This window comes from Rattus norvegicus, chromosome Y (assembly GCF_036323735.1).
Source record: "Rattus norvegicus strain BN/NHsdMcwi chromosome Y, GRCr8, whole genome shotgun sequence".
Taxonomy (NCBI): Eukaryota; Metazoa; Chordata; class Mammalia; order Rodentia; family Muridae; genus Rattus; species Rattus norvegicus.
Window position 1 is genome coordinate 38,917,540 of NC_086040.1, and position 13,648 is coordinate 38,931,187.

Here is a 13,648-nt window from a genome sequence, read left to right on the forward strand (position 1 = left end):
ATATATAAATTCACGTTTATGGAATCCAGTTTTAAAATTACATGTTTATGCATATTTGGCTATGTAAAATACTGACATCATTTGTGATTCAAATATACTAACAATTTGATTATACTTACCTTCATTAATATTTAAACTACTCCTTGAAGATATTTTAATGGATAATATCAAAATATGTTTATAGGAATGGTACATTAAATACTGTTAATAGTCAAAATAAGGAAATGCTTCTGATATTTATGCATTTTATTATTTGATTATGAAAGAAACTGAATGATCTTAGATTTTGTAATAATGTTTAAAAATTATTTGTTCTTAATGTTTGTTGACAGAAGATAGTTATCAACGAATACATATATACAATGTGCCACACATTACAAAAGCAATGTGCCACACCTTTGTAACATAAATAGAGCAAATTAAATATATAATTTAAGAACTAAAGGTGAGCAATCATGTGCAAAAGCAAGATATATCATTGAGTCTACCTACATTTGGAGTTAAGAGATGATTCATGCTTCCGTGTATTTCTTTCTAGACATCTAAAGAGATAAAATTAGTGTGGAAATAGCTAAAACTTCAATTAGTATGCTTCATGTAGTATACATATTTAAACATTGCTTTTGAAAAATTATACAGTACATACTTTCAAGGTTATATATACAGCATAAACAAAAATTCACTGTGTCCATAAATTATCAATAACACTCAAGCAACTTTCTCTTTTCATATTATTTTTGAATTATCAAATATACATATGTAGGTATTTATCCACACACAGGCACACTCACACACACACACACACACAAAACCACACAATACTTCTAAAAATTTAAAACAGTTTAGTAAATAATAAAGTCATTCAATAATAAAATTAATGAAAAGGGATGAACTAAATTTACAGTAAATTGTCCTCCCAAAAGTATACTTTCTAGCATATAAAATTATTGCCTCATGATTTTAAGAAAAATAAGTATGGGGCCAATAAACTTAATCAGATCCAAGTTGGACTTAGCATTCAGGATTAGAGTAGAAATTGAAATGTATTGAGAAAAATATTAAATAACAGGCTTTAGCTCTACTTTTTCAATTATACAAAAAAGTCTGAGAAACAGTGAAATGACACAACATGTAAAATTGCTTTCTATTAAGAACTGATATCTAAGTTTAGTATTCATAGTCTATATAATAAACAGAGAGAAATAAATCTCACAAGTTGTTTCCTGGCTTAAATACAATTTTCTTGGCTTGTGAATATATCCAGAACCAATCAAAACAATGAAAATGGATAGACGCTGTGTTACAACAAGTAAGAGATATTTTGTTTATTTGTTAGGCATGAATTTATTTTTGTAGCATTTCTTCCCAGGTTTCTGTTGGGTATTTTATAAATCCTCACTTTGGTGTGGTCGATGGTTAAATTTAACTGAATATGGCTGAGTATGACAATATGATAGAAATGGATCCTTGGGGCAGAGAATACCTTTGGGTTCAACCTGGTTATAATGAAATGGTGGTCACAGTGTACAAAACCAAACACAAGATAAGGAACTGTGGCTTCAGATACAGGGCTCCTTATGAGATTTCACTTTGTAATGTTGGAAGAATTCTTCCATGATATCATGAGATTGTGCAGTGAGACGGCCTTTTCTTTATTCCTGTAATGAAAGCAAATACTTGTTGTTTTCAGTTACCTCAGAGAGCTTGCTAGGTTACTAGATCAATCAGGAACTCGGGATGAGGGATTTAGGTGTGCAAAATATGATGTTGGTATTGGATTTCTTCTAGATATTTCTAGGGAAGTGACTTCATATGATTTGGAATATAATCAAATAAGACCTTGTTAAAGATGAAGAAAGCACTGGGTGTGCTGACACAGGCCTTTTATCTTAGCACTGGGTAAGAAGAGGAAGGCAGTAGAACTCTAAGTTCAAGGCCAGCTTGGTCTACAGAGAAACGGAAAGATAGGGTTCTAGTACTGCCAGGGATATAAAAGAAACACTGTCTCGAAAAAAGTTCAGTTACAACTTCTGTAGTATACAAAGAAAAAAATCTCATTTTATTTTAGTAAGATGTTAATAATTTTATCTTTAGTCTAATGCAATATTTTAGTTTTAAAATAATGTGAAGGCACTTAAAATGTATGAAAAGATGTTTTCCATCACTATTCTCCTTAAACTACAAGCTGAATTTTTATTAAATAAACCTATGTAAATACAGTTTGAAAGTTTTTCTGTGATTAGCTAAAGGGATTTCACATTGTTAATTTAGAATGGTGGATTTCAGGTCAATCTTGAAAGGTAATGACTAAGGTATAGATGTATATTAAGCATACAAAATCTAATCTAAAATGTTGCACAATAAAAAATGAGAACCTTTAATTGGTTTTCCTCTAAAGTATACAGCTTCTTTTTATTGAAGTCCAGATCTGATGATTTGAACAAATTTTGTGAGAAATACAACCTCCTCTGAGAAGATAAGAAACAGAAAGATAAGGAAAAAAGTCTGCTAAGGGACAACGGAGTGGGAGAGAGTATTCTATGGAATATATAGGACAATAAATTTTACCCCTCTGGTATTGGTTAGCTGGGGACTTCATTATGCATATCTGTGTACCTAGAAAATTTTTCTTTTTCATCTTAAGAGACCCTGGTTTCTGACCTCTTAGGTAGCAATGAATATCGTAGTAAGAGCACCAGTGGAAGGGGAAGCCCTGGGTCCTGCTAAGACTGAACCCCCCAGGGAACTAGATTTTTGGGGGGAGGGCGGCAATGGGGGGAGGATGGGGAGGGGAACACCCATAACAAAGGGGAGCGGGAGGGATTAGGGGGGTGTTTTCCCGGAAAGCGGGAAAGGGAATGACACTTGAAATGTAAATAAGAAATACTCAAGTTAATAAAAAAAAAATTATGGTTGCTCTGAAACCTCTGTCCTTTGTATTAAGGTCTTAGCATGTTTACATGATAGTTTTGAAATATTAGTGTTATTATCAAAAGCCGTACTTTGTACATACTTTTTAAGCCACAAAATAGATACATGTCTGCTTGGGTTTATGAAGAAAGTTACAATGATAATATGAATATATATTTCTCATATATACATACTCTTCATGTACCATGTGTGTGAAGAAACCTTTGCAGATAGAAATGCATAGTAACCATCTGGCTAGAGTTTCAGGATTTTATTGTATCTTGTTTGACATGTGAATTTCTATTAAAATGCTAACTCCTTCTAAGTCTCTTAATTTAACTGGAGAGGTATTCAATAACACCTAAACTGCTGTTCATTCATATAACAGGTCTTTGGTTGTGTTACTGAATTTTATTCCAGTAACTTCTTAATGAGATTTATTTTGAAAGTAAATTATATATATATATATATATTTTAAAAAGATTAATTTTTAGTGGAAATATCACTTAGTGATTGTCAATTTTACAAACATTCTCTAAATTATTAAATATTTTCCATTATTAATTAGTATACAGTATTATGAATACAATAACATTTATGAAAATACAAATCTCTAATTACTATAAACACAAATATGTTATTATTTCATCTTTGAAAAATTTTTTCTTGGTTTGTCAGTAATAAATCTTGACTTCTGTATCTGAGCTTTCTCATCATTATTCCTAAGGAAATCTATTGCTTTTTTATTGAGAATAGTAAGGAATGTTCATTGATAGGTAGAAAGGAAAGACTAACACAATATACACAATGGTATTTCATTCACCCCTTGGAAAACGAAACTATGATGTTTTCAGGAAAATAGATGTAACTAGAAAATATTCCGAGTAAGGTAACAAAGACTCAGAAAGGGAAATACGATGTGTTCTTTCTCATGTAGATAATAGAATCTCATTTTCACATACTTGTATTTATGTGAAGCTGTGAGTGGTTTGAATTCATTAAACTGGAATGTGTCTCATGAACTAGAAAGTAGTGTTTTAAACAGTATAGGTTGGCAGTTATTGAACATGTGCGGTATGAATGTAGAAGTAAGAATAACACAGACAGAATAGTGCAAGTGTTAGGGACATAGTGGTGGTGGGGAAAAAGTACTGAGGAAAGAAGGATGAAGTTGAATGTTTACAAACATGACATAAGGCAACCAGTTACTTTATAGGTTAGGTTAAAATAAATATTAAAATTTAAAATTAATACCTTAATATTTAATGTAATATACATCATGTTTGAGGAAAAATGCCAGAAAGTGATATGAAAATGAAAACAATCTATTTAACTTATTTAATCTTAGTCATACTATCCATAATTATTTGGTAGAAACATCACTTGCCTGCCAAGTTTTGGTATCATTTAAAAAATCACCTGTAAGATAATAATTACTTATGGTAGTAGAGTATTATTATAAGAGTATCAACTGGTAAAATTTGTGATTTGATCTATGTTTTAAGTTGCCTTTTGCTTAATTTTTGCCCTTCCTGACATTCACTCATACTGAACTATAAACTTCAATGTCGAATACTACTATAAAAATATAATTCTTCAGGGTTGTTGAAATTGCTCAATTACAAGTTAATATTATCCATAAACTATAGGATACGCTCCACAAAGCTCATAGATCCAAAGAAGATAAACAAGAAGAAAGGCCCAAGTGCAGATGCTTGACTCTCACTTAGAATGGGGAATAAAATAGTCTTGGAGGCAGAATGAGGGAAGGAAATGGATGGGAGAAGGAAGGGAGTGGAGAGTGGATTACGTGTGGGAAGGGACAGAAGATATGGCGATATAGGCAAGAGAAGTAATGGAAATCTTGAACTTATGGAGATGAGGAGTTAGGGGAAATCTCCAGGAAGAGAAAGAGACCTAGGATAAGGAACGTACCAATGAATCAATGGGGTGACCTAAGATGTCACTTACATTGGTGATATGGAACATGAATAGGCCAACTCCTTTAGTCAGGAAGGACCAACAGTGGAGGGATAAAGAAACAAGTACACTCACAAAACTTTCTACAGACATTTTGTCAAGTCTAAAAGAAAATCAGGGACTGAGTGAATTGCCAGTGCAAATAGGGACCCATCCCATGGGAAAGCACCAGGCAGACAACAGTGTCAATGAACCTAGACCACTGAGAGCTCTTAGAGACTGAGACCCCAACCGAAAATCATGCACAGGCTGGACCTAAGCCCTAGTGCATATGGAGCTGACATGTAGATCAATCTTCATGTGGGTTCCACAAAAACTTGTGTGGGGGATGTCCTGTTGTAGTCAAGTTGTATCCTGACTGAGGAATCTGTTCCCAAACAAAGTTAGCTTATCTGACTGCAGTTGGAGAGGATGTGCCTAATCCTGAAGAGACTTGATATTTCAGAGTTTGAGCAACCTAGGTATGTCATCATCTTAGGAGAGAAGATGATTGTGTCAGAGACTCTGGGAGGAAGGGGCAATAGAGAGGGCAAAGTTAGGCATGTAAATTAAGAAACATAATTACTAAATTTGCTATTTCTTTTACAGTAATCTCCTAGATTACAGTCTCACTCTAAATTATTACTGTGCTCTTAAATCCAATCTCTACTGGTGGACTTCTATTTGGATAGTTCATAAATAAGTGGTTGGGAATGCAATTTTCTTCAGAAAGCAGGCATAGATGTATCATACACTAGGACAGCAGGCAATTGAAATATGATTGAGTGTTGAGGATTGATCTATATTAGGGAACATAAAAGTAAATTCCCATTTAATAACATGCTTTTTGTCATGAACAAATACAGGAACAGAGGATTCCATATATTTAACATATAACATAGTTTTGGTCATACATTTTCCTCTCCTTCAATTTCCCATAGATATTCCTAAAATATATATATATATGAACAGCACTTGAAACTACTTAGCAGAAGAATCAGTGCAATGATGGTGCAATTTACCTCATGATAAAAGAATGTTTTTTTCCAAATCTTTATCTGACATAGCGATCATATCCATAACATAAGACCCAATATATCTTATTCTTCAGAAATATGTTACATATTTGAATAAATGGTTAAAATAATTTCACAATAATTATCAAAAAGTACATGAAAAATACTAAACACACAAATCATTGGTGAAGTTTAAACACAAAGGACAATACTTATACTGTGTTGCTGGAAAAAAGAAACTTAGTATACAGTTTCTTGGACTAAATTTTAATATAGCTATTATAGAAATCAATATAAAAATTAAAACCTGAAATCACTTGTGATTCAATAGTACCACTGATGAAATATGTACCTGAAGGAATCTATGTGTATATTACTGTGATACCTTCATTAAATGAATTATCTTCTAAGTTTTCACAATATCCATGTTTCAAAATGGGATGAATAACATATACTGACACTAGATCTTTACTTAAGCATGAAAAGAGCAAAATTTCAACATTGGCAAGTATATTGATAAAGCTAGATATCATTGTCCCGATTGAAAAAACAGAATTATGAAGACAAATATCTAAATCATATGAAAATAGGAGACTACTATTTGTTTGATTTTAAGCCTATTCTATAGAAGGAAAGTCAGATGTCATAGTATAAACACGGTCAAATTTTCCCATTGCTCCGATGGCCAGAGAGAAGATCATACTATTCCTGTTTTGCTAAATAGCCATGTTGTCAAACTGCCTTCCAATTCTTACTGTTTCTGTCCATAGATTACAGCTTACATGAGCTGTGGTCAGACAAATGTATAGGTGTACTGTGCAGCAATTACTGCAGATACGGGTACAAGTGCTAAGACCGTTAGAAGAAGAATGCTGAGCATAAGGCTGGGGAAACATTGAAGAAAAAGAGATGGAAGAACGGGAGGAGAGAGAGAAAGCAATCTGGACATGACACAGTAATTGGACCTATGGCCTCAGTGCATCTTCACTTGTATGCACAAGTCCTGCACATGATTAAGACAACAAGATTAGGGAACATGTCAGTAGGCAGTACTCAGTGAACCAATGGATTAGAAAGAAAAGATTAATGATAAATATAAAGAACATGAAACTGGAAAGAGAATGTATTTGGAAAGAGTAGAACCAAGCTAAGGATATGTGTGATCAAGGTACATTGTATATATGTATGAAGAATAAATAAAATAAAATAAAAATTCTAAAATAAAAAAATTCTGAAAATCTATTAAGATTTTTTGTATCCTCTGCAAGTCACTTTTTACCCCTAAAAATAGAATAGAGTATCCTAACTTTTGCTTAGTTGTAGGAAAGTCAATGAAAAAGGTAGTTACACTAGTTCAGTGCATGGTGTCTTCATTATGGAAATATCCAACTGAGGGTCATTAATCTGTACAGTTCAATTTTATCACCTGTACAAATAAAATAAAATTAAACAGTGTTTAATGATCCACCAAAACCAAACTGCACACTAGAGAGGTAAATACAGCTTGAAAAATGTCCTCTTCTTAACCTCAACCATTTTAATCTTTGAAACTCTGAATACATGTGAATAAAAAAGGTCTAACCTGATACACAACATATAGGATGGCGTCTTTGTGACTTATATGGCAAGACATTCAGGGTTGTACATTGCCTTCATTATGTCATTCATTTTAAATATCCTAGGAAACCAAGATCTAAAATCCATGGGCTTTGGTCCTGACAGCCATGGATTGCACTCTGTCCATGATAACTTTATGTATATTAGTTAAACACTGAAAGTCAGTTTGCTGCCTTACAAAATTGAACTGATTCATTGCTATGGTTATGATAATGATTTCTTGTAGAATAATTATAAATTCCTCATGACAAAACTTGCTTTCTCTTCTGGTGGTTTGTCGACTATTGATGAGCTTAAACCTCTTCCTTCTCAACATAGAACTTACTATAGATTATTTTTCACTGTCGATCTTATATACACTAAAGATAGGAAAAACACTGAAAATAGGATGGACTTTGTTTTCTGTCCCAAAAGTTCTTTTTTGACTTCTTCTTCATCATCTTCATCATCACCACGACCACCACCATCATCATCATCTAATTTACATGAAACTGATTTTGAAATTTTGTTATGCCAACAATGAAATGAGTATTCTGCTTGAAGCAGAGATATTGATGAACACTAACTCCTGTGCAGTCAATTTAGTGTTATAAAGACATTGCCAAAATTGTTTCAGATGATTGATTGAAATGTTAGTGCTCTTTACAACAGGATTTGAGAGTCCCTTACTGAAAGAATGGTCTTTTACAGCAAGACCTTCATTAACAGACTTTGATTTATCCCATGTACCAACGAAGTGAAATTTTCCCAGAAATAAAATAATACCTCTCCAGAAACAGCTTTTATCCAATGATACACATCTACTTCTATTTCTTAATTGCCATGTTGACATGGGCTTAGGATACAATATATTGGGTTGGGGATTTAGCTCAGTGGTAGAGTGCTTGCCTAGCAAGCACAAGGCTCTGGGTTCGGTTCCCAACTCCAAAAAAAAAAAAAAAAAAAAAAAAAAAACAGAAACACGTCTATCTGCAGCATGGTCTTTATACTGAAAGGATACAATATATTCTGATTTATTAATGGTATTTTAGTATTATTTGGTTAATTGTTAAAATTTCAAAGGAACATACCTATTCCATGATTATATCCCATGCAACTTTTATTTTGATCTTGAAGTGTTTCATGAAAACTGAAGTATCAAAAATGTATATCTTCCCATTGAAAATTTGTAACATGCATCATGTGAAATACCCAGTGTAGCTCAATGATTGATGTCTCTGAAAGCATTTAAAGACTCTCCTACTGCATTACTTTAAGCGTGCAGAAACTTACCCACATAGTTGCAGTTCCAGATTGGCTGTAAACAAATCACTTTCTGAGAGTTGGAAAGTGATTAAAACTTTTGATATGAAACTAGTTAGGACTTTGAGAAAAGGGAAAGGACAGGCCATAGAAAGTATGTTTTTAAAATTCTTTTCTTTAAATTAGACTTTTTTATGCAATATATTTTATTACGGTTCCTCTTCCCTCTATTTCTCCCCCTTCTTCTATACCTCTCCTGTCACCTGTATCTACATTCTTTCTGACTCTCATTAGAAAACTAAAAATCACCCAAGGGTCAAAATTAAAGTAAATGTTAATGAACTGGAGTAGAACAAAACAAGCAGATAGCAAAGAGCCAATAAAAGGCAAAAGAATCAGGTACAGACACAGGGACCCAGACTTCCATTAACATACTAGAGAACTCTTAGGAAACATAAAACCAGGAAACAATATATACAAAATCATACAGAGTAACCATTAATAGATAATTAAACAAATTAAAAAAGGAAAAGAAATTGTGAAGAAAATGTCCTAACCGATTATGAGACGATTCTCCAAAGATAATTTTGAGTACCCTTAGTGCTTTTTATGCAGTCTACACTTAAAATTGAATTGTGTACCCAGTGAGAGTCCCTTGGAGAAAAGTAAGTTTTTATTTTCAAATTAATACCCATTGGATATAACTTCCAGTTTAGAGATAAGGTGATGTTCAGGGCTTGGCTTCTTTCATGGGCTAATTAATAGGTAACGAGATCTGTGAGGTGTTGTCTTCTGAGCATTATTCAGTTTTGAGACTCAGGAAGTCGCAATAGTTACATCTATCTGAACAGGCCCTAAATTATATTGACCCTGCATATTCACAGTAACTAAGGACAGTGCTGGACAATAAAAGATGATGTAGCCACTGGTGTCTTACTAGTGTTTAAATGTTTAGCATCATGCCCTTTTTCACCAAAAAGGCTCAGGTTATACCCAGGGGGTCATGAAGCAAAATATAAAGATATCCACGCGATATCAGGGTTTAGTCCAAAGAGGTTATGTTGGTTGGGGAGGATGAGGTTTAGAGTGTAGAGGGCTTCCATACATGTGTTATGCATGTATGGAATTATCAAAGAATAAATTGCTTTCTTGAAACTTCTAAATGTAACCACCAAGAATATTTGGGAGATATTCTTTCAAGTCTGCTCTATTTGTTTTAAAAATTGGGTCTCATTGTGTAGCTCAAATTACCGTAGAACTGCTAGTTTTCATCCTCCTTCATCCCCTACTCTTGTAGCAGGTTTACTGAACATTGCCAAAATTATAGAATATGTGTAAATCTTCTGTTGTTGAAGTTTGATTACATAATGCATTCTTCTGTCATTTGTTTTTCAGTTAACAATATATCTTGAATACATGTGCATGCGGAATTTCATCATGGAATATATTGCATTTCATAAATGGTAGTATACTCATTTCTTTAAATAATAATCTAGTTGTGCCGTTCAGATTATTTTCATTTTCATTAAATAAAGTTCGCTACAGAAAATCAGCATGGACACTGACTCAGGCACTGTACTCAATGGTGATTATTAACATTATATTTTGTGTAAATTACAAAACACATTGTTGGAATGATGTCAAGGCTGTTAAGTAATGTAATACTTGTATAAATACTGCCAAATTTCCATCTCAGAAGACTCTAATAATATATATTGCTAACAATTTTATATGAGAACTCATACTAAACCATTCAAAATTAAATGGTACACATATTTTAAAAAGGTATCAGTCTCTGACTTCTGTCAGTTCTTTAATCAGGGGAAGGATCGAAGAAGTTGAAGAGGAGGCCAACCTCTATAGGAAGACAAGCAGTCACAACTACTCTGGAATGCTAAGATCTCCCAGACTCTGAGCCACCAATCAGGCAGGACAAAAAAGGTGATCTGAGGCCCTGATACATGTATAGCAGAGGACTGCCTGGTCTGGCCTAATCCTTGAGAGACTTGAGGCCCCAGGGTTTATGGTGCCTGGCAAGGTATGGGGAGCATCCTCTTTGAGTCAGGGAGGAAGACATGGAATGGGATGAGGAACTGTGGGAGGGAAAAGGCACAATGGCAAGAATGTAAATAAATAAATTAATTTTTAAAATAGTTTCACTCATAAATTCAAATGCTAGTTTCTTTTTAACATATACATTGCAATTCAATCGTGAAATTTGGTGTTTTTGCTTAGTGAACGGTGTAAGCATTAATCCTTAATTTACTCTTCATACTATTTGCGATTTTCTCTATTCTTATTACTTTACATCAATTGTGTTTGGATATGTAATATGCTTAGTATTCATAATATGTGCAGAAAATACATTCATGATTTTTTTATTTTAATGATCTGTTATGTGTGAACGTCTATGTATAGATTTGTGCACATGAACACAGGTACTTGGGGAGACCAGGAGATGTCAGATCCCCTGTAGCTGCTTTTACAGCTGGTTGCAAGTGGCTTCATAGGTCTTGGAAACTGAACGTGTTTGCTCTAAATAGTAGTAAGTGCTCTTAACTATTAAGCTAATACTACAATACCTATTTCATAATAAAATCAACCTATCATTTTCTCATGGATTTCAAGGTATCTTGGAATTTGAGCCATCTTGCCACCTTCTAGGTGCTGAGACTACATTCAGGCATTATTTTTTCCAATTTTCTTTCCTTTTTCATAGTAAGATGCATTGGATTAAATATGATAATATTATGCAGTAATTCTTTCAAATTATTACTTATAGAACCTAGGGTAAATATCTGTTTCTTTCGTCTGCAATTAACTATATTAATTTTACAGTTTCCAGGTCCCTCTTTCTTTACACAATCCATCTCATGTGTTTTTGCTTTCATATAGAATGAAGTAAAAGCTTTTTAGTTTTTCTTTGAGTAATTAATGTACTAAGAAAATGTGTTGAATTTCCTATTTAAGGCCAATACAATACATTATTTCTTTAAAATGTTCTTAGACTTTTTTTCCCTTTCTTATTATAGTTCTGATTAGTCTCATTATTAATATTCTGTGTAACCTTTTATGTGTGCATGTGTTGTAGTGAATATTGAAGTATTCAAACATATAAGTGTAGGTATCAAATTTAGGTTCTTAGTTTTTCTTTTTTTTTTTTTTTTTTGCTTTTCTTTTTCCTTATTTCGGAGGTGGGTATCCAACCCAGGGCCTTGCGTTTGCTAGGCAAGCGCTCTACCACTGAGCTAAATCCTCAACCCTTTCTTGGTTTTTCAAGGCATGAAATTTTATCTGCTTGGACACCTCACTAGAACACACTATAAAAATTTAAGATGACTTATAGCTCCAGGCTTCTTTTATGTAGATAATATTTTCATCATTTTCTTTTCACAAATAATTTGGTTATTCTAATATATTTTATTTTGCATGTATACGTGATAACCCAAGTATTTTAATATTTAATTAATAATTTTATCATAACTATTGTGTACATTAGACCTAGTTAATATGAAATAACCTTAGATACAATTGAATAAATGAAATTAGTTACCTAAAGCATGAAGCTTGGTACATAATTTTGTTCATTATTTCTATGCATTTGCATAAAGCAGAGAATATTTCATTGCTACAATCCTGATGCCAATTTTACACACTATGACAGCTACCAACTACATTTGACATTTATTCACTTAACAGGAGTTAGGATTATATTATTAAATTATATTTCCCCAAAATCAAATATATAGATTTATTTTGCCTCAATTAATTAAACACGCTATAGCAGGAAAAAGTTTAATTTCCTTTTGTTTGGTTAAGACGAAATTTAACTTTTACACTCTCCAGCCCATCAGAAAGTCACTATTCTTATAGAGAAAGATGTACCATGCTCAGGTCGAATTTCTAGTACAACATGTAATTACAATCATCATTCTTTTCAGTTCCAAGTGACTGTTCACATCATGCCTGTAAAAAAGAATGATCAACATGGCAGCATAACCAAAGTGCAGTGCAGTGGTATAAATAGCTTGTTGATAGCCAACAGCTCTCTAATTTTGCTTAAGTCCTGTTCAATGAATATGGATGGTACTGGTAATTTAGCCACGTATATAAGTCTATTGAAGCTGTGGTTATGGGGAAGAATATACAGCCCCTTACCACTTACACCAGTATCATACCTAACAACAATCATAGCCATGTGTCCTTATATACAGTATTAATTACAGTCTCTGAAACAAAGATCACAGTTAAAATCTCAGCCATTCAAAATGCAGGATAGAAATTTCAAGCCCAGTCTCAATGGCTCTATCTACAAAATGTCACTTTATTCAAGGTTGAGGAACATTACTGAAGAGGGGGCAAAAAGATTGTAAGAGACTAAAGTTTACTATGAGATGGTGTCTCAAAGTAACACCAGAAATTACACTTATAGCATCTCACTAACATGACTGCCTAAACAACAGCTGAGGAAGAGAGGGAATGGGGTAGAATGGAAGTTTAGTTTTCTTTCTGTTTCAATTCCTCCTCCTCCTCACCCTCCTCCTCCTCCTCCTCCTCCCTCTCCTCCACCTCCTCCTCCCCCTCCTCCTCCCCCTCCTCCCCCTCCTCCTCCCCCTCCTCCCCCTCCTCCTCCTCCTCCCCCTCCTCCACCTTCTTCTTCCTCTTCCTTCTCCTTCTTCTTCCTCTTCCTTCTCCTCCACCTCCTCCTCCCCTTCATCCTCCTTCTTCTTCCTCTTCCTCCTCCTCCTCCTCCACCTCTCTCTCTCTTTCTCTCTCTCTCTCTCTCTCTCTCTCTATCTATCTATCTATCTATATATATATCATTGTTGGATATTTCCTGTTTACATTTCGAATGTTATTCCCCTTTCCAGGTTTCCAGTCCACAAGCCCCTTAACCCTTCCCC